At 46.7% G+C, this 22233-nt stretch overlaps 1 long non-coding RNA gene across 3 annotated transcripts in view; it reads right to left on the bottom strand.

Annotated features, from left to right (window-relative positions):
• Window positions 1-10419: 10419 nt before the first annotated feature.
• Window positions 10420-22233, bottom strand: part of LOC143977720 (uncharacterized) — a 49314-nt gene continuing 37500 nt past the window's right edge. For 2 of the 3 annotated variants that reach the window (XR_013273860.1, XR_013273858.1), the window contains 2 exons: window positions 10909-11031; window positions 10420-10807 (listed from right to left, as the gene is read on the bottom strand). This is a non-coding gene — a long non-coding RNA (uncharacterized LOC143977720). The remainder of the gene's footprint in view (window positions 10808-10908; window positions 11032-22233) is intronic. The other variant, XR_013273857.1, reaches the window with a different exon arrangement.

Here is a 22233-nt window from a genome sequence, read left to right as displayed (position 1 = left end):
GTAAGTGCAATCATGTATAAAATTGTGTATAATAATAACCTATCTCTGTGTTATTAGCAATTTATATTTGCACTTTTCACTTTGATATCAAATCTTATTTATGCACTCTGCATTTTGATGTTTGTGAATATTATTAATGTATTCTTATTCAAATTACATTTGTACTTCTACCTGTAGCAGTATATTCCCTTACTTTGCTGGGAACAGCGCAGCACCAACCCCCACCTAATTTTACTTTCCTATGGGTATGGTTTGACCCATATTCGGTGCCTGCAGCAGTTCCATCCTCATTTTTTCACACATGCTAGTGCAGGAATAACTATATATCCTTTTACAAATTTGACCCTTGCCAGATAATTTGGTTGGAAACCTTTAACAGTTCACGAATGTAAGACCTTTCTGGGCCTATCCCTCAACAAGCGTGCCAGATATGGGATCAAAATGTATAAGCTCTGTGACAGTGCAACACCAGTGGTGGCTGCTGCTCTAGCCGGGGAGGGGGGGGGGGGGCAAAAAACAAACCACCCTTCCTCCCCTTGCAGGTGATACTCACGCGGTCAGGCTCTCAATCAGTGCTGATGCAGAGAGATGCAGAGCACCGAGAGATCACTCTGAGCAACCATCTCCACAGGCTCTAAACATGCTTAAAAAAAAAAATGGATGTATTAAGGAGGGCAGGGCCCCTGCTCCCTGTATGCCACTGGGCAACAGGCTATACATGGTGTTTCCTGGTTTATGAGAGAAAAGATAGCAGTGTGGAGCCCCCCCCTCAACTGCCCAGACTACATAGGAAGCAGTGGCAAGATTGTTTGGGACTTGGTGTTGACCTTGTTCCAAAAAGGGTACCATTTATACGTGGACAATCTTTATACAAACGTGCCACTTTGACACCTATTTCAAACTGCAGTTGGCGCATGTGGCACTGTGCGATCTAATCGCCAGGGCTTCCCCCAATGGTTTGTAAATGCCCCACTTAGACGGGGGAGAAAGCCTGCTTGAGGTGCAATGAATTGCTTGCATTTCACCACCACAGTTAACAAAATAAAAAAAAAAATAATGCATATATGCCAAAGCATAGGGGCTGGGGTGGACAGAGGGTGGATTGCCCCTATGCTTCGGCATATATTTTAAGTAATTTTTCTTGGCAGATTTCTTCATCCACATCAATCATTGTCAATGAAGTAATCCGGAGGTTCTTTTTTTTTCGTTCTGCCCATAGGTGTCAGGGCTGGGCTCAGCCCTTCCTTCTCTGAGCTGGCCGCTCAGCTGTCGGCTAATTGCCAGCTCCTTTCTCTCTACACTGACTCAGCTGTTGTTGATCTGCTCGTCAGTCCTGTCTACTTAAAGCCAATTTCCTCCCCTCGCAGCTGATACTCACGCGGTCAGGCTGTCAATCGGTGCCGATGCAGAGCACTGAGAGATCACTCTGGGCAACCATCTCCACAGGCTCTAAACATGTGCTTCAAAAAATAAAATGGAAGTATTAAGGAGGGCAGGGCCCCTGCTCCCTGTATGCCTCTGGGCAACAGGCTATACATGGTGTTTCCTGGGTTATGAGGGAAAAGATAGCAGTGTGGAGCCCCCCCCCCCCAACTGCCCAGACTACATAGGAAGCAGTGGCAAGATTGTTTGGGACTCGGTGTTGCCCTTGTTCCAACAAGGGCAATTTTTCAAGAACGTGGACAATTTTTATACAAACGTGGCACTTTGACACCTCTTTCAAACTGCAGTTGGCACATGTGGCACTGTGTGATCTAATAGCCAGGGCTTCCCCCAATGGTTTGTAAATGCCCCACTTGGACAGGGGGAGAAAGCCTGCTTGAGCTGCAATGAATTGCTTGCATTTCACCACCGCAGTTAACAAAAACAAAAAAGCATATATGCCGAAGCATAGGGGCTGGGGTGGACAGAGGGCGGATCGCCCCTATGCTTCGGCAAATATTTTAAGTCATTTTTCTTGGCAGATTTCTTCATCCACATCAATCGAATTCAATGAAGTAATCTGGAGGTTCTTTTTTTCGTTCTGCCCATGGGTGTCAGGGCTGGGCTCAGCCCTTCCTTCTCTGAGCTTGCCGCTCAGCTGTCGGCTAATTGCCAGCTCCTTTCTCTCTACAGTGACTCAGCTGTTGTTGATCTGCTCGTCAGTCCTGTCTACTTAAAGCCGTCCAGCTCACTTCATTTCTGCCTTCGCCTTTGGTCACATCTCAGAGACTTTTCTCCTGCGTTCCTGTTGAAGACTTGATCGGCTGCCGTCCCTTCTGGCTCCTGATCCTGCTTGCCTTACTACTACATTGATCTCTGGCTCTTTGACATTGGCATTGGCTGACTACCCGCTCTGGTTACTGAACTCCTGGCTATGTATTAACTACACTTACTCTGTTTACCTTTTTATTATTATTAAACAAGTGTGATTAACTGTACTTCTGTCTCGGTCTGATTCATGGTTTCTGACAATGGGCTGAGCGGGAAAAAAAAGAACATTGCATGTATGCCCTTTATTAAAAGGGGGTGGATGCAGGGCGGTATTCTAATGATGGGCATAGCATACGCTTTTTTTAAATTTCACGTCGATCGATGTGAGTAGAGAAATCTATTAGGTTCTCTTTTTTCATGCATGAAAAAAAAGAACATTACAATATATGCGCAACAAGGACCAGCAACATACTGGTATGTTGCTGGACTTTGAGTGGTTATACCGGAATGATGCCTGCAGGTTTAGGCATCATCTCGGTATAGCTTTTTTTCAAAGTAGACGCCTCAAGCTCTTTGCTGAGAGATGTGTTGAATCCATGTAATATTTGATATTTTGCCACAAGTTTCAGGAAAATTGCATTTTTTTTTTTTTACACAAAGTTGTCACCAACTATACAGTACAACCTTGGATTACAAGCATAATCCGCTCCTGGGGCATGCTTGTAATCCAAAGCACCCGCATGTCAAAGCGAGTTTCCCCATAGAAGTCAATGGAAGCGAAGATCATACCATATGCAATACTGCATGTGGCCAGAGGTGGGGGCGTGCGGGAGAGACTTGGAATTACTCGGAGACTGCTTGGCTGCGCTCAGAAACCCTTGGAAAGGCTTGGGAACTGAGTATTTCCGAGTACTTTTGAATGACTGAGTGTCACTGGCGTCCCTGCACCTTTGGCCAAATGCGGTACTGCACACCGCAGAGGCTTGACTCCTGCTCGTGTTGCGATACAACACTCCCAAACCAAGTCAGGATTAATAAAAATAATTGCTCATATTGCGAAACGCTTGTTAACCGCGTTACTCCCAATCCGAGGTTCCACTGTATTGCTCACACATGCCATGGATATATGTGGAATTACACCCCAAAATACATTCTACTGCTTCTCCAGAGTATGGGGATACCACATCTGTAAGACTTAGCCTAGCCGCGTACAGGACCCCAAAAACCAATCCCCATCTTCAGGCTAAGAGCATAAAATGGTAATTTTATTTCCTCACTACCGATCAAAGTTTTGGAGCCCTTGAAATGTCAAGATAGCACAATATCCCCCCAAATGATCGGTAGCACTGTCCCCGTAGGGCTTGCTGTGTGTTGACTTGTTAGGCCTCCCTCTGATTATCTGCAGACAGTTGCTGGGTTTTTCACGTATCCTTCCTTAATCCCATAACATCGTTACTCAAACAGTCCAGGGTATTTGTTTTGTTCATATTTATTGTGGAACTTGGATGAAGAAATGAATAGTGGGATACTCCAACTGAACTATTCACAGTAGATGACAACTCTCACTTGGCCTCACCGGATTACTTGTGGAAGCAGACACACTTCTTTTACCATACTGCCACTTGTATGGAAGAATTAAGTCTTCTTTCTCTCTCTAGTAACAGACTTGAAGCTACTTTATCTTCAGGATACTCTCTAGCATCCTCTTTACTGACACCCGTCCTCTGACTCTTCTAACTGAAGGTTTGGCCCTCACAGGACAGGCCCCATGACAGATCTGTACTCACAACAGGCAGAATCAGATCCTTCCTGGTGTCTATCTTGCAGTTAGCTCTGCAGGACCTCTGGGTTCAGCTTCTCTTTGCCCTTGTGCACACGGTCGGACATTCCGACAACCAAATCCATCGGATAAATTCCGACGGATTTAGTCCGGAAGTGGTGTTGCATACACACGGTCGGACTAAGTTGTCGGAATTCTTTCAGTTGGCAAGAATGCGGGGACGTAAGCCGCGTACGACGGGACTAGAAAAGGGAAGTTCAGCACCACGTCCGGCACCATTTGGGCTCCTTCTGCTGATCTTGTGTTTATCGCGTGTTAGTAGAATTTTGGTGAGAGATGATTCGCGCTTTTCAGATTTGTGCTTCAGATCGTTACTGCTCTTCAGTTTGTGCTTGTCGGTGCATATCTGCTTATCAGTGTGTGTAGTCAGTTAGCATTTGTTGGTCATTGTAGACCAGTGTTGCCAACCGCCCATTAATTTATTGGCAGTCTGTAAATTTCACCCCATTTTCGATGCGCCTGTAAATGTCCGTTACGGGCAGCGGTGCCCATAAAAAGATGACTGCAGGCCGACATCTCTACTGCGCATGCGCCGTTCTGAAGCCTGCCAAGCTCGGGAGAACTCGTACACGCTCGGTCGGGCGCCATGGGCAGGCGCATGCGCAGTGATGTAATGTCGCCGCCTGGCACCATTTTTGAATGGCCGCCGCTCGTTCTCGGCGGTGCATCACAATAGCAGCAGGAGACCAGGTCCGGGGAGGTTGATAATGCCTGTGCCTGGCCTGGATAGGATTCGGGAACGAGGAGCACTGACTGACCATCCATCCATCCAGGTCAGTCAAATGTGCTGACCTACCTATATACTGAGCCAAGTGTGGAGGAGGAGGAGGGAGGACAGAGCCATCAACAGACAGACCCCCTCCTGTATCATGTCAATTGTCCACACAGCCCCTGACCCCCTGCACCATGTCCATACAGCCCCTGACCCCCTACACCATGTCCATCCAGCCCCTGACCCCCTGCACCATATCCATACAGCCCTTGACCCCCTGCACCATATCTGCACAACCTCTGACCCCCTGCACCATGTCCGCACAGCCTCTGACCACCCTGCACCATGTCCGCACAGCCTCTGACCCCCCTGAACCGTGTCCGCACAACCTCTAACCCCCTGCACCATGTCCGCACAAACTCTGACCACCCTGCACCATGTCCACACAACCCTTGACCCCCCTGCATCACATCCACATAGCCCCTGACCCCCTGCACCATGTCCGCACACAACCGCTGACCCCCTGCACCATGTCTGCACACAACCTCTGACGACCTGCACCATGGGTCCTGTCAGTAAATTTTACTTCGGTAGGTTGGCAACACTGTTGTGGACTATATCTTGGTATATAGTACGCTTTGATTTTCATTGCTTATTGTCTGCTCGTTTCTGGTTTTCAGTTCGTTCTTTCAGGCCTTGCTGTTTATCGGGGCTTTCTGTTGTCCATTCTGACCTGCCGACCGTTTTCAAGCCATGTTTCATGTACGTACTCGTCGTAGAGTTCGTGCTGTGCAGGGGCTTGGTGTTGGACTTTTAGCTTTGATACAAGCCCGGTCCATGAACAAGGCGAGGAGGAGTTTGTGGACCCAGAATTGGTTGCGTCAGTTCTCACACATGCCTTTGCTTCGTGAGATCCAGAACAATCCCGATGATTTCAGCAATTATCTCCGGATGACGGACCCGTTTTTCACCATCTGCTGGCTTTGCTGTTCCCTTATATCAGCAGGCAGGATACCTGCATGCGGCAAGCCATCACTCCGGAGCAGAGGCTCATCGCCACGTTGCGCTACTTGGCGACAGGGATAACTCTTCAGGACCTCAAGTTCGACAGGCATCTCCCCCCAGGCTCTGAGATCATTATTCCAGAGACCTGTTCTGCCATCAATCAGATCCTGCAGAAGGACTATATGAAGTATAAAGAGAGGGGCAGTTTGGGACTTTAAATGAGGCACCAAGAGGAACCGGATGTAAAACAGGTTATTTATTACTAAGCCATAAACATGACATCATACAGTGAAGGATAAAAATTGCAGTAAAGATGTTATTTACAAATACTCAAATAGTAAAAACATTGAACACGAGTGGTATATAATATACAGTAACAGTCCCGTTATTGCTCCATGAACACATTCATATGAAACTTTGAGAAAAAAATAAAAGGAATAAGTGTCCTCATAGATACTGTTATCAGAGTATGCATCTTTGCAAGCTTGACGCGTTTCGGGGAATAATACCGCCTCATCAGGAGATGATGCATATGACATATCTGTGAAAAAGATGTATATCATTGAATATATATTGACCCCAATCATCAAGGGAGATATAGGGGAAAAGGAGACATAGACGGGAAATTGCCATTGAATCACTACTCACTTAACAGACTCGACATGCCATTGGCGATCACCGAGAGATAACCTGTTCTACATCCGGTTCCTCTTGGTGCCTCATTTAAAAGGGATTTAAAGTCCCAACCTATTCTTTTCGCTAAGGACTATATGAAGGTAAGTTTTCTCCTTTAACATCACATTCTATGTATTTAATGTTTGCTAATGTGTTGTATTTGTTCCTCATTCCCTAATTACCACGATTGCAATATGCTCTGATTGATATGCTGTCCCTTTTGTCCTCATGCATGCTGGAAGCTTTTCAAGTTCCTTTTTTGTCCTTCATGCATATTTGCCTTCACTAACTTCCCCAGTATGCTCTTCTGGGGCCATAAACCTATAGCCTAGTCACTTATCAATGTATTTTGTCAGCTCCATAGTATTGCTTTCCCCTAAACACCCCCTAAAATGTGTACAAATGTTATGTGTGTGCTTAAATTCATGCAGAGTGCCAGATTTTTTTTTTGGTTGGGCCAAACTCATTAGGAATCCCCCTCCCCCCAACTGCTAGGTCAGCTGACTCTGCCAAACCCAATACACACTATACCTACCTTTAGATTCTGGTCAGATTTATGGATGAAATTACCAAAGCATGTAGTGCAAGGGCCTGCCTCAATACTTTCAAATGCTACAGTTTAAAGTTTTTTTTGCTCCTATTTTTATCTGGATAGGAAATAGCAGAATGTCAAAATGTGCTTCCATTTGTTCCTTTTTTTGTGTTATCACACTTCTTACCTGTCCGGTGGTCTGCCAATAGTGTTGATGTGCAAAATTAGTCATTTTTTTTTTTTTATTGTTTGACTCCACAGTTTCCTTCAAAGCCACAGGAATGGCAGACTGTGGCCTCCCACTTTGCCAGCCGTTGGGACTTTCCCAATTGTGGAGGTGCAATTGATGGGGAAACACGTCCGCATCGTCCCACCCCCCAACTCGGGGTCCTACTATTATAATTACAAGGGGTATAATAGTATCGTGATGTTGGTAGTGGTGTTAGTGACCTATGACTTCCTGTATGTGGACGTGGGGAAAAATGGGCGGATGTCGGATGGTGGAGTGTTCGCACGGATGGAATTCTACTGGCGTCTCCAGAGTGGCAGTCTGGGCTTGCCACCTCCAGAGGAGAATGTAGAAGGACTCCCGTTTGTTTTCATCATGGATGAGGCGTTTGCTCTGGCAAACCATCTGATGCGCCCTTTCACGATGAGGACCCTCACCCCAGATCAGAGGATCTTTAATGTGCGGCTGGCCAGAGCCAGAAGAGTTGTGGAGAACACTTTCGGGATAATGGCCAGCCGGTTCCACCTATTTTTGACGCCAATACACATGGCGGAATATAAACCAAATTACATTGTGCTTGCCTGCTGCATTCTGCACAATTTTTTGAAAAAACATTCAACAAACTATGTGGCCTCAGTTGGCCCTGATGCAGACTTGCCGGAAAACGTCATCCTCAGGGCCCTTGAAGCTGCTCGTCCTGGCTTGCCCCCCCAAAGCGCCCGCAAGGTCAGAAACCAACACATGGAGTACTTTGTGGGTAGGGGGGCCATTGATATGCCAGACAATGTCAGAGGCATTTTTTTAATAAATTTTTCTTTGAAACTGCAATCATCTTTGTTTTCATTTACTGCTTGGCTTTGTTTTAGGTGTCTCCTAGGTTTTTTTGCTGTTTTTTTTTGTCCCTTTTTCTACAACAGTGCAAAATGAGATGACAGTCTTTTCTTCAGATAATCTTATTATGTTGTGGGTCTGCTACACACACACACACCTTTTTTTGTTGATAATGTATGTTGTGCATTACTGACAAAAATATTGATCATTTTCAGCACCATGGCAGAAATATGTGGGGTCATGAAAATGGCGTGATTGGGGAAATTTGAACATCACTGTGGGTGTTATTTACTAAAGGCAAATCCACTATGCACTGCAAAAGTGTACCTGAAACTGCACTTGGAGTGCAAAGTGGATTTGCCTTTAGTAAATAACGCCCATTGCAACAGAAAACAACAACTTTACTCCAAATACTGCTTTTGCACATTGAAAAAGGAAGCCACACATTGTTGAGAGTTTAACTTTTTACTCAAAGCACATTCACATGTGCGTGAGTTTGGTGTATATAACATTATTTTGGGTAACATTTTTATAACTTGGTATTTTTGTGTAAACAGGCATGTATCAAAGCATAACATACAGAACACAGGAACTTACAAAGTTCAACTTTGAAAAGTGAAGACAATATCAGACATGAGTATGTACAAACTGTGCTGACATTGCCTTCATCACATGGGGTGTCACCCCTGGAAAAGCCAAATTTGGAAGATGCACACAAATTGAGAATCATAAAGTGGCCAGTTTCCTCCTGATCCCATGCCTAATGTCAACATGTGCCATCTCCCATTATGGGGTATCAATGTACAGTGGTGTGAAAAAGTGTTTGCCCCCTTCCTCATTTCCTGTTCCTTTGCATGTTTGTCACACTTAAGTGTTTCGGAACATCAAACCAATTTAAACAATAGTCAAGGACAACACAAGTAAACACAAAATGCAATTTGTAAATGAAGGTGTTTATTATTAAAGGTGAAAAAAAATCCAAACCATCATGGCCCTGTGTGAAAAAGTGATTGCCCCCCTTGTTAAAACATACTATAACTGTGGTTGTCCACACCTGAGTTCAATTTCTCTAGCCACACCCAGGCCTGATTATTGCCACACCTGTTCGCAATCAAGGCATCACTTAAATAGGAGCTGCTTGACACAGTAAGGTCCACCAGAAGATCCTTAAAAGCTACACATCATGCCGAGACCCAAAGAAATTCAGGAACAATTGAGAAAGAAAGTAATTGAGATCTATCAGTCTGGAAAGGGTTATAAAGCCATTTCAAAAGCTTTGGGAATCCAGCGAACCACAGTAAAAGCCATTATCCACAAATGGCGAAGACATGGAACAGTGGTGAACCTTCCCAGGAGTGGCCGGCCGCCCAAAATGACCCCAAGAGCGCAGCGACGACTCATCCAAGAGGTCACAAAAGACCCCACAACAACGTCCAAGGAACTGCAGGCCTCACTTGCCTCAGTTAAGGTCAGCGTTCATGCCTCCACCATCAGGAAAAGACTGGGCAAAAATGGCCTGCATGGCAGAGTTCCAAGGAGAAAACCACTGCTGAGCAAAAAGAACATCAAAGCTCGTCTCAATTTCTCCACAACACATCTTGATGATCCCCAAGACTTTTGGGACAACATTCTGTGGACCGATGAGACAAAAGTGGAACTCTTTGGAAGGTGTGTGTCCAAGTATATCTGGCGTAGAAGGAACACTGCATTTCATAAAAAGAACATTATACCAACAGTAAAATATGGTGGTGGTAGTGTGATGGTCTGGGGCTGTTTTGCTGCTTCAGGACCTGGAAGACTTGCCGTGATAAAAGGAACTATGAATTCTGCTGTCTACCAAGAGATCCTGAAGGAGAATGTCCGACCATCTGTTCGTGTACTCAAGCTGAAACGAACTTGGGTTCTGCAGCAGGACAATGATCCTAAACACACCAGCAAGTCCACCACCGAATGGCTGAAGAAAAACAAAATGAAGACTTTGGAGTGGCCTAGCCAAAGTCCTGACCTGAATCCTATTGAGATGTTGTGGTATGACCTTAAAAAGGCCGTTCATGCTCGAAAACCCTCTAATGTAACTGAATTAGGACAATTCTGCAAAGATGAGTGGGCCAAAATTCCTCCAGGACGCTGTAAAAGCCTCATTGCACGTTATCGCAAACGCTTGGTTGCAGTTGTTGCTGCTAAGGGTGGCCCAACCAGTTATTAGGTTTAGGGGGCAATCACTTTTTCACACAGGGCCATGATGGTTTGGATTTTTTTTCACCTTTAATAATAAACACCTTCATTCACAATTTGCATTTTGTGTTTACTTGTGTTGTCCTTGACTATTGTTTAAATTGGTTTGATGTTCCGAAACACTTAAGTGTGACAAACATGCAAAGGAACAGGAAATGAGGAAGGGGGCAAACACTTTTTCACACCACTGTACGTGTTTTGGGGGTGTAACCCCTTTATCTCAGCCACTTTAGTAGCAAGGAAGGGGTTGCACTCACAAAACACGTACATTGATCCCCCATGATGGGAGATAGCACATGTTGACACACTGTGCGCATCTTCCAAATTTGGCTATTCTAAAAATATAAAAGTGTTTTTGAAAATGTAAAAACGATGCTAGCTAGTTTGGGGTGTTTCAGACTCTTCCCCAATACCTCAATGATGTTCTTCATTTTTTGTTGAACATCATTGATGTTTTTCTGTATAGTCTCTAAATCGCGATTGCACCCCATTATCTCCCCAATGAGGATCTGGGCACTTTCACTGGTAAAATGTGTGATTCTTCTTCCACATCACCTAAAAAATAAAAAAATAAATAAAAAAACAACACACCATGTATTATAAATATGCAGACATACATTGATAGCTTACCAGAAGCTGTGGTCTCCGACACTCACCTGTTGTTGTGCCAATTTCAACAAGCTCTCCTTCCTCCTCCTCTGCTTCTGGTGTTGGTATTTCCCCTTCTTTGGGAGGTGTGGGGTCCCTGGTGTCCTCAGACGTCCCGAGTCTTCTCTCCCCTATGAGAATGTAAAAAAGGAATACTTAGCATACAGAGGGCAGAAATGGGAATATGAAACATTGCTTGGAAGTGTCGTACAATTGTGTTTTTTGGCAGAGTTCAAAAGGTGAAAACATTATTTTTGACGCTTTCTAAAGCTGGAATACTTACCTGTAGTGTGAGAAAATGTAGTCAAGTGCAAATTGGCAAAACATTGTTTGGGAGTGGGCTAACGAACGATGTTTATTACAAACGATTGAACCCATGAACATGAAAGTTGGGGCCAAGTCCTGCTTTCTGTGTGAATAGAGGCAGAAGCAGGACACGGGAGCGTGCCCACACAGGTGTCTATAAGTATAACATTTCCGATCAAGTCAGTTTTTCAGGTGGACCTGATCGGACACTCAATTCACCTCTATGGGGCAGCGATTGTGAGCAGGGACATGTTCGCTGACACCCGCTGCTATCCGATCCCATCCTGTCCGTGAAATCCAGACAGCTGGAAACCCTATTTTCCATCCGTCTGGTGGATCGGATGAAAGCGGACCATTTTCATTCTGATCTCCCCGCAGAGGAAAATGGGGCTCTGACAGGTCCATCTCAGCACAATGAGCAGAGACAGAACGTTCATCTGCCTGCCCAGTGGATCAATTCAATGCTGAGCAAAACTGAGTCTGCTGGGTGAACCACCTGTGTGAAAGGACCTTAATGCCGCATACACATGGTCAGAATTTCGGCCAGCAAAAGACCGATGAGAGCTTTTCATCAGAAAATGCGACCGTGTATATGCTCCATCGGAATTTTGCTGGCCGAATTGCCGCCAGCAAAAGATGGAGAGCAGGTTTTCAATTTTTCCGGGGGAAAAAGTTCTGATCGTGTGTATGCAATTCCGACACGCAAAAACTCCTGCATGCTCAGATTCAACTACGAGACGGAAACTATTGGTTACTGGCTATTGAACTTCCTTTTTCTAGTCCTGTCATACATGTTGTACATCACCTCGTTCCTGATGGTCAGAATTTGGTGTGACCGTGTGTATGCAAGACAGCTTGAGTGAAATCCCTTCGGGAAAACCATCAGAGCTTTTTCCGACCAAAATTCTGATCGTGTGTACGCGGCATATCAATTGGGGTAAATCATTCTAATTATCAGAAGACTGGTCAACAAAAATGACAATACTGGTCGATAAAATTATATGTAAACTGTGCTTAGCTGTTAGCCTGACACCACTGTGGTGGTGACTTGATTCTCATTGTGATTATGTAGTGCAACTTGGCTGCATTTTGACCATGGGGCCTTTTGCTGGAATTACACCAAAGTAGCGCAGGACCCTTTTCCAAAATCATGCCGTGTTGCATTGATATGAATGGGCACCACTGAAAAGGTGATTTCCATTGTCATGCGATTCTGTGCAACTCAGGCTGCATCTGAATTTGCACTAGTGTGAGCCAGGCTGTAAACTAGAGTGCCAATTTAAAGCAGATCTTTAATTTAAGTAGTCGCACTCGCAGAGCTTTAAACAACTAACATTTATACTATTACAAAAAAAAAAAAAAAAGGTACCAAACACTGGCTTCTTCTATTTTAGTGGTGGTCATGTGACTACTATGCTACTCCTACCTCCCCGATTTCCGATCAGTGGAGATGTCCTCACACAAAGATTACAATACTCACAAACCAATGCCAAAGAAAAAAAAAAAAAAAAAAGAAGGGGTACAAACATCACCAATAACAAATTGAAGATTAAAAAAAAAAAGTGGCATATATTTATGTTGTAAAAATAATTCTATTTTTGAGAGATATTGGGACCCGTCTATCTCAGTGACTTGCTGCTCTCATTTAGGCCTGGTTCACATCTATGCTTTTTTTAGTGCATTTTCAGTTTAGCAGAAACACACTACAGTGCATGTAACATTGTTTCCTATGGATGTAGTTCACATCTGTGCATTTTATAGAAAGGGCCAGGGACTTTTTTTTTTCTCAGGTTTTTGGTTCTATAGACTTGAATAGATCAAAAGTGTGTATCGAAAAGCGCAAAATGCACCTGGAATATGCAAACTGCATAGGTCTTAAGGAGGTTGTGTGCATGTTTAACAATGCTATGATGGGTCTGAACCCACAGTTGGCATTGCTAGAAAAGCTTAGGAGGCAGGGCGGCATAAAAAGGAGACTGGCAAGATTTTTTTTTTTTGCTTCATTGCCTGGCACAAAATATAGAAGAGGATGAATTATGAAGGATACACATAATGATATCCATAATTTCTCCTCAGCCAAAACACAAACTGTTACTACACATTTAAGTGTTCTATCCGCATCAGAACATCTGTTTGGAGTCTGAAACATAATCCCTAATGGCTCATAGCACTTGTACAATCTGCTTGGGTAAGAGAACAGGCAGCCAGGTGTGACACATTACATGACTATGACACTCCTATCCTGCAAGCTTAATCAGTAAAGAATGAAGGAAAAAAAATAAAATAAATCTGATTTGTATTGATAGTGTACCGTCTGCACTCATGTTGTAAATCGCTGCGCAAACTGTTGGCGATAAATATATATAGGCTGTTACTATTTTCAGGTTCGATTAATCTTTTTTTTTAATCGACTAATTTCGATTATAACGCACATACAGATCCAACTACTTTTAGCTGGTCTCCTTGCATTGCAACTCTGCATTAGTCAGTGGTAAATGTGGTATACACTATATACAGTGGTGTGAAAAAGTGTTTGCCCCCTTCCTCATTTCCTGTTCCTTTGCATGTTTGTCACACTTAAGTGTTTCGGAACATCAAACCAATTTAAACAATAGTCAAGGACAACACAAGTAAACACAAAATGCAATTTGTAAATGAAGGTGTTTATTATTAAAGGTGAAAAAAAATCCAAACCATCATGGCCCTGTGTGAAAAAGTGATTGCCCCCTAAACCTAATAACTGGTTGGGCCACCCTTAGCAGCAACAACTGCAACCAAGCGTTTGCGATAACGTGCAATGAGGCTTTTACAGCGTCCTGGAGGAATTTTGGCCCACTCATCTTTGCAGAATTGTCCTAATTCAGTTACATTAGAGGGTTTTCGAGCATGAACGGCCTTTTTAAGGTCATACCACAACATCTCAATAGGATTCAGGTCAGGACTTTGGCTAGGCCACTTCAAAGTCTTCATTTTGTTTTTCTTCAGCCATTCGGTGGTGGACTTGCTGGTGTGTTTAGGATCATTGTCCTGCTGCAGAACCCAAGTTCGTTTCAGCTTGAGTACACGAACAGATGGTCGGACATTCTCCTTCATGATCTCTTGGTAGACAGCAGAATTCATAGTTCCTTTTATCACGGCAAGTCTTCCAGGTCCTGAAGCAGCAAAACAGCCCCAGACCATCACACTACCACCACCATATTTTACTGTTGGTATAATGTTCTTTTTATGAAATGCAGTGTTCCTTCTACGCCAGATATACTTGGACACACACCTTCCAAAGAGTTCCACTTTTGTCTCATCGGTCCACAGAATGTTGTCCCAAAAGTCTTGGGGATCATCAAGATGTGTTGTGGAGAAATTGAGACGAGCTTTGATGTTCTTTTTGCTCAGCAGTGGTTTTCTCCTTGGAACTCTGCCATGCAGGCCATTTTTGCCCAGTCTTTTGCTGATGGTGGAGGCATGAACGCTGACCTTAACTGAGGCAAGTGAGGCCTGCAGTTCCTTGGACGTTGTTGTGGGGTCTTTTGTGACCTCTTGGATGAGTCGTCGCTGTGCTCTTGGGGTAATTTTGGGCGGCCGGCCACTCCTGGGAAGGTTCACCACTGTTCCATGTCTTCGCCATTTGTGGATAATGGCTCTCACTGTGGTTCGCTGGATTCCCAAAGCTTTGGAAATGGCTTTATAACCCTTTCCAGACTGATAGATCTCAATTACTTTCTTTCTCAATTGTTCCTGAATTTCTTTGGGTCTCGGCATGATGTGTAGCTTTTAAAGATCTTCTGGTGGACCTTACTGTGTCAAGCAGCTCCTATTTAAGTAATGCCTTGATTGTGAATAGGTGTGGCAATAATCAGGCCTGGGTGTGGCTAGAGAAATTGAACTCAGGTGTGGACAACCACAGTTATAGTATGTTTTAACAAGGGGGGCAATCACTTTTTCACACAGGGCCATGATGGTTTGGATTTTTTTTCACCTTTAATAATAAACACCTTCATTAACAAATTGCATTTTGTGTTTACTTGTGTTGTCCTTGACTATTGTTTAAATTGGTTTGATGTTCTGAAACACTTAAGTGTGACAAACATGCAAAGGAACAGGAAATGAGGAAGGGGGCAAACACTTTTTCACACCACTGTACAATCACTCGACACTAGTTAGTTTCCACAATCCATGACTTAACTTCACACAAATACTTTTTAAATTCAAACCACAGTAGCGTGACTATCCCTGCATCTCTGGTCTAACTAATTACTCTCACCTTATGGCATGGACCCCTGTGCAAACAGGTGGTCATGCAAGCGGGTATCAAAAAAGGTTAACACGGACCATAAACTTCTCTTATGTCTACTTAGACCTTAGCAAGGACGCCAGGTCATGGGTAGAAAGAAAAAATCGAAGTGCTCACCGCTTAAGTATAAGATGCCATTTTGTGTTCAAACAAACTACTCACATAAAGATGATAAAAACACAGCATGTAAAGCCGACAATCATGTTAGTTCCGTAGGGCAGCAGCGGGTGATGTCATGTGTAGCTCCTCCCCCATACGCATTAAGTTCAATCAGAATTTTGATGTCACCAGACTCCTGCCCCCTTCCCTTCATTAGCAGACAGAGGCACTTGGGGAAGGGGGGGGGGGGGTCCGGTGACGTTGATGTCGGTGGCGTCACTGGATCTCCAATGGAACTCCCTGAAGACCCGGAAGCCAATGGAGAGGAGTACTGATCAAAAGAATTTTGATCGATAAACAGGAACTGATTAAAATCGAGGAATTAGTCTTTTATTTCCACTATAATATATAATTTTTATTTACCAATGAAAGGGACATAGCTAGGAACCACAGGGCCCATAGCAAAATGTAGATGGGCCCCAGTCAGTGGCAGATGGTTTACATTGCACACCCCCATCAAATCATTCCCCGCATCTATTACCTTTTGTACCACCACCCCCTCCCTTTAGAATGTAAGCTCTACGGGCCGGGCCCTCCTGTCCCTTCTGTATTGAACTGTACTGTAATTGTGCTGTCCCCCCTCTACATTGTAAAGCGCTGCGTAAACTGTTGGTGCTATATAAACTGTGTATTATAATAATAATAATAATTACACCCCCTTACATGACGTAGCCAGGTGATAAGAATTAGGTGCATGTAGGACTGCACAGTGGCTTACCTTTCTTCCTTTACGAAAAAAGAATTTCCAATTCGGTAATATGGGGTGAAGTGTCCTGATTGGCTCTCGAAAGCTCTGTACCAATGATCAGATTAGAGGTCGACCGATAGCCGATATATGATGCCTTTTTTTTTTGCGCAGGTGCCAGATTTCACAGCTGATAGTGTTAAGCCCCATACACACGGTCGGACTTGTACAAACTTTTCCGTGGACTTTTGTACAAAGTGTGTTGTCCACAAGTTTGTATTGCATACACACGGTCGGACTTTTTGACAACAAACACGAACGTAATGACGTCACAACGTACTGACGCCGCTTCAAAAGAGGACGTTCAATGACTCCAGCGCCACCTTTGGTCAACTTCTGTATTGTAGTCTGATCGTTTGCAATGGTTCTAAGCATGCGTGTTTGTACCTTGTACAAAAGTCCGATGCTTTTGCATACACACGGTCGGACTTTGCTCCATCGGACTTCTGTTGTCAAAAAGTTTGTCCGTTCGCAGAGCCAACAAAAGTCCGATGAAAACAGAAAAAGTTTGTCCGATGGAGCGTACACACAGTCGGATGTTGCTCCAAAACAGCTAATTTGCATGTTTGTTGTCAAAAAGTCCGACCGTGTGTACGGGCCTTAACTGTGAAACGGAGAGAGAGACTGACAAATTCAGCGTGATGTTGGAGGTGGCAGGACCAGGGGTGGGCGGGACCCAGCAGCTATCCAGCCAATGACTGGGCTGTTTAAGAAGGGGCGGTGCCACATACACGTAGCGACGCACCCAGATCCCATCCCGTTGGCTGGTGTTGGTCTCCACACTTGGCTGGCAGAGGTACGGCCAGTTCTCCAAAATGGGCAAACAGCCGATATATCAGTCGACCTCTAGATCAGATCAGATTTTTTTCTACGATTTTCTGATTGTATGTACAGGGCTTAACACATTTACAAGCATGTCAACTGTTAGCAATATAATAAAAATGCCTGCTCTAAGGCTGGCCATACATTGTATAACTTTCTTTTAGATTCACCAAAACCATGTAATATGAGGTCAAATCTCAACACTTAGGCCGCGTACACACGGGCGGACTGTTCGCCCAACTTTGTTTGTCAAACAGTTTCGGCAAACAGTCTGCTCAAAATTAGCATGGACGGACATGGCCACACACTGCACTTTTTGAGCGGACTGTTTCAGCGAACTGTTTGACAAACAGTTCGCTCAACTTTTGAAATGAACGGACTCGCCCACGTAAGGCGGAGGCAAATCCGCCCATTTCGAGTGCGTGTACAGGTAGGCGGGGCCCGCGAAGGAGACGTCGCGGGCTCCGCCGCCTGGAATGGACTTAAAGGGGAACCCCCACGCCGAAAAAAATCGGCGTGGGGGTTCCCCCAAAGTCCACAACAGACCCTTGTCCGAGCACGCTACCCGGCCGGCCAGGAAAGGGGGGCGAGCGAGCGCGCCCCCCCTCCTGAGCCGTACCAGGCCGCGTGCCCTCAACATGGGGGGGTGCCTTGGGGAAGGGGGGGCCGCGCGGCCCCCCCACCCCAAAGCACCTTGTCCCCATGTTGATGAGGACAAGGGCCTCTTCCCGACAACCCTGGCCGTTGGTTGTCGGGGTCTGCGGGCGGGGGGCTTATCGGAATCCGGGAGCCCCCTTTAAGAAGGGGGCCCCCGGATACCGGCCCCCCACCCTATGTGAATGAGTATGGGGTACAATGTACCCTTACCCATTCACCTGTGAAATAAAGTACAAAAAAAAACACAACACAGAGAAAAAATATTTTATTGCACAGCTCCGGGGGTCTTCCGTCTTCGGGGGTCTTCTCGCCGGACTCCTCCGCTATCTTCGTGTAGCTCTTTTACTAGCGGAGGAGCCCGGCTTTCTTCCTCCCCGCCGCCGGCCTCTTCTCCCGACTTCGGGGGTCTTGTCCCCCTCTTCGGTTCTTCTGCCGGGCCACCGCGCCTTCTTATAGCTCTTTTACAGGCGGTGGCCCGGTCTTCTGTCGCCGCTGCCTTCCGTTCTTCTGTCGCCGCCTTCGGTTCTTCTGCCGGGCCACCGCGCCTTCTTGTAGCTCTTTTACAGGCGGTGGCCCGGTCTTCTGTCGCCGCTGTCGCTGTCGCCACCTTCCGTTCTTCTTCTTCTTCTTGTTCTTCTTCCCCAGGAGATGTTGACACGTCGCTCTCTCCGGCCAGAATGCCAGAGCCGCGCTGTGCGGTCACTTATATAGTGACAATGGGGCGGTGTCACATGGTATATGTCACATGGGTTGGTCACATGGTGACCCCGCCCCCTTACGATGTCATAGTCCCCATGTGACATCAACCCATGTGACCAACCCATGTGACATATACCATGTGACACCGCCCCATTGTCACTATATAAGTGACCGCACAGCGCGGCTCTGGCATTCCGGCCGGAGAGAGCGACGTGTCAACATCTCCTGGGGAAGAAGAAGAAGAAGAAGAAGAACGGAAGGCGGCGACAGAAGACCGGGCCACCGCCTGCAAAAGAGCTACGAGAAGGCGCGGTGGCCCGGCAGAAGAACCGAAGAGGGGGACAAGACCCCCGAAGTCGGGAGAAGAGGCCGGCGGCGGGGAGGAAGAAAGCCGGGCTCCTCCGCTAGTAAAAGAGCTACACGAAGATAGCGGAGGAGTCCGGCGAGAAGACCCCCGAAGACGGAAGACCCCCGGAGCTGTGCAATAAAATATTTTTTCTCTGTGTTGTGTTTTTTTTGTACTTTATTTCACAGGTGAGTGGGTAGGGGTACATTGTACCCCATACTCATTCACATAGGGTGGGGGGCCGGTATCCGGGGGCCCCCTTCTTAAAGGGGGCTCCCGGATTCCGATAAGCCCCCGCCCGCAGACCCCGACAACCAACGGCCAGGGTTGTCGGGAAGAGGCCCTTGTCCTCATCAACATGGGGACAAGGTGCTTTGGGGTGGGGGGGCCGCGCTCGCTCGCCCCCCTTTCCTGGCCGGCCGGGTAGCGTGCTCGGACAAGGGTCTGTTGTGGACTTTGGGGGAACCCCCACGCCGATTTTTTTCGGCGTTGGGGTTCCCCTTTAAGCCCATTCCAGGCGGCGGAGCCCGCGACGTCTCCTTCGCGGGCCCCGCCTACCTTCACACGCGCTCGAAATGAGCGGACTTTCCTCCGAGCGGGAACAGTTTGCTCATTTCGAAAGTAGCCTACACACGGGCGGACTGTTCGCTCAAACACAGTTTCAGCGGACAGTTTTTCGGAATTTCCGAAAGACTTTGTCCGTCAAACTGTCCGCTGAAACTGTCCGCTGAAAGCCCACACACGAGCGGACTGTCCGCCCAAACACTGTTCAGCGGACAAGGTTGGGCGAACAGTCCGCCCGTGTGTACGCGGCCTTACAATTTGTATGCAATCAGGAGGGCCCTTGCACTACATAGTTGAAGGTAAATCTAAAAGGAAATTGAAAAAGAAATTGTATAATGTATGGTCAGCTTTAGGGCTTCTTTACTCCACATGCAGTCAGGTGCATTTTTAAACAAGTGTAATTCAACAAGCCTAGTTTACACCACTGCAGTGCTTTTATTGTTCATTTTTCTTAAAAAGCACTGCTGCATATTTCTGCACAGAAATGAACTGCAAAGACAGGTAAATGCACAAAAAATACTCATGAATGCCCGTAAACGTATCAAAAACACATGTAAATGTAGTGCAAATGCATGTCAACATATGAAAAATGCATGTGAATACAAAAAGCTAAAAATAAAAAAAAATTCCATCAATGAAAACATTGTTCTTAAGAACACACTGCAAAACACTTATGCCGCGTACACACGATCAGACTGTCCGGTGGACTTAGCCCGGCGGACAAACCGCCGGACTTTGAAGCGGAGGACCGCCGGACTTTCCGAAAGAGCGGACCCACCCACACACAACCGGACTTATCCGGCGGACTAGGTACGCCGGACTATGGCGGGAGTCCGCCGTACTTTTGAAAATGAACGGACTTAACCACACACGGAGGAAAGTCAGTTTATTTTGAACACGGCTCCAGGTAGCCGGGACTAGTGAAGGAAGTCGATGTCACCGCCTACGGCGGCGAGATTGACACGTCGCTGGCCGCGTCACCTGGTATGGACTTAAAGGGGAAGCCCTACGCCGAAAAAACGCCCCCCCCCCCCGGTCCATATAAGACCCTTATCCGAGCACACAGCCCAGCTGGTCAGGAAAGGGGGTGGGGACGAGCGAGCGTCCCCCCCCTCCTGAGCCGTACCAGGCCGCGTGCCCTCAACATGGAGGGGTGCTTTGGGGAAGGTGAGGCCCCCCCACCCCAAAGCACCTTGTCCCCTTGTTGATGAGGGCAAGGGCTCCCGGATTCTGATAAGCCCCCTACCCGAAGAACCCGACAGCCATCGGCCAGGGTTGTCGGGGTCTGATCAGAATCCGGGAGCCCCTTTAATAAGGGGGCCGCCAGATACCGGCCCCACACCCTATGTGAATGAGTATGGGGTACAATGTACCCCCCTACCCATTCACCTGTGAAAAAAAAAGAAGAAGAAAAGAAGTAGTAAATAAAACACAACACAAGGTTTCAAAATCATTTTTTGCACAGCTCCGGGGGTCTTCTCGCCAGACTCCTTCGCCATCTTCTGCTCTTTTACTAGTGGAGGAGCCCGACTTCAGGGGTCTTGTCCCCCTCTTCAGTTCTTCTTGCCAGGCCTCCGCTCCTTCTTCCAGCTCTTTTACTGGCGGTGGCCCGGTCTTCTGTCGCCGCCTTCTCTTCTTCCTTGAGATGTTGACTCAACGCTGTCTCTGGCCATAATGACAGGGATGTGTTGTGCGGCGACTTATATAGGGACAATGGGCGGGGTCACCGGGTGATGTCCCCGCCTATTATGATGTCACAGTCCAGCATCCCATTGTCCCTATATAAGTCGCCGCGCAACACGTCCCTTTTTATTACAGCCAGAGACAGCGTTGAGTCAACATCTCAAAGGAAGAAGAGAAGAAATTGACAGAAGACCGGGCCACCGCCAGTAAAAGAGCTGGAAGAAGGAGGGGAGGGGAGGGGAGAAGGACCGAAGAGGGGGACAAGACCCCCAAAGTCGGAAGAAGACCCCCAGGAGGCGATGAAGAAGAAAGCTGGGCTCCTCCGCTAGTAAAAGAGCAGAACATAGCGGAGGAGTCCGGCAAGAAGACCCCCCCCCCCCAAGACAGAAGAAGACCCTCAGAGCTGTGCAATAAATGATTTTGAAACCTTGTGTTGTATTTACATTTTTTTCACAGGTGAATGGGTAGGGGTACATTGTATCCCATACTCATTCACATAAGGTGGGGGCCAGTATCTGGGGGCCCCCAGATTCCAATAAGCCCCCTGTCTGCAGACCCCGACAACCAACGGCCAGGGTTGTCGGGAAGAGGCCCTTGTCCTCGTCAGCATGGGGATAAGGTGCTTTGGGGTGGGGGGGATGGCCCCCCTTCCCCAAAGCACCATCCCCATGTTGAGGGCACGTGGCCTGGTACGGCTCGGGGGGGGGGGGGGCGCTTGCTCGTCCCCACCCCCTTTCCTGACCGGCGGGTTGCGTGCTCGGATAGGGGTCTTATATGGACCTTGGGGGGGGGGACCCCCACGCCGTTTTTTTTGCCATAGGGCTTCCCCTTTAAGTCCATACCAGGTGTCGGGGCCAGCAACGTGTCAATCTCGCAGCCAAAGGTGGCAACATTGACCTCCTGTGCTAGTCCCTTCTACCCGGAGCCGGGTTCGAAATGAACTGACTTTTCTCCGTGTGCGGGAAAGTCTGTTCATTTCAAAAGTCCGGCGGACTAGCACACACACGGCCAGATAGTCCGCCGGAGCCCACACACAGGCGGATTGTCCGCCGGATAGTTTGATC

The sequence above is a fragment of the Lithobates pipiens genome, unplaced genomic scaffold, assembly GCF_037356315.1.
Source record: "Lithobates pipiens isolate NorthernLeopardFrog02 unplaced genomic scaffold, aLitPip1_a1.2 Scaffold_1, whole genome shotgun sequence".
Lineage (NCBI taxonomy): Eukaryota > Metazoa > Chordata > Amphibia > Anura > Ranidae > Lithobates > Lithobates pipiens.
The sequence above is the reverse complement of the archived record's forward strand: the minus strand, read 5'-3'. Positions and strand labels throughout refer to the sequence as shown.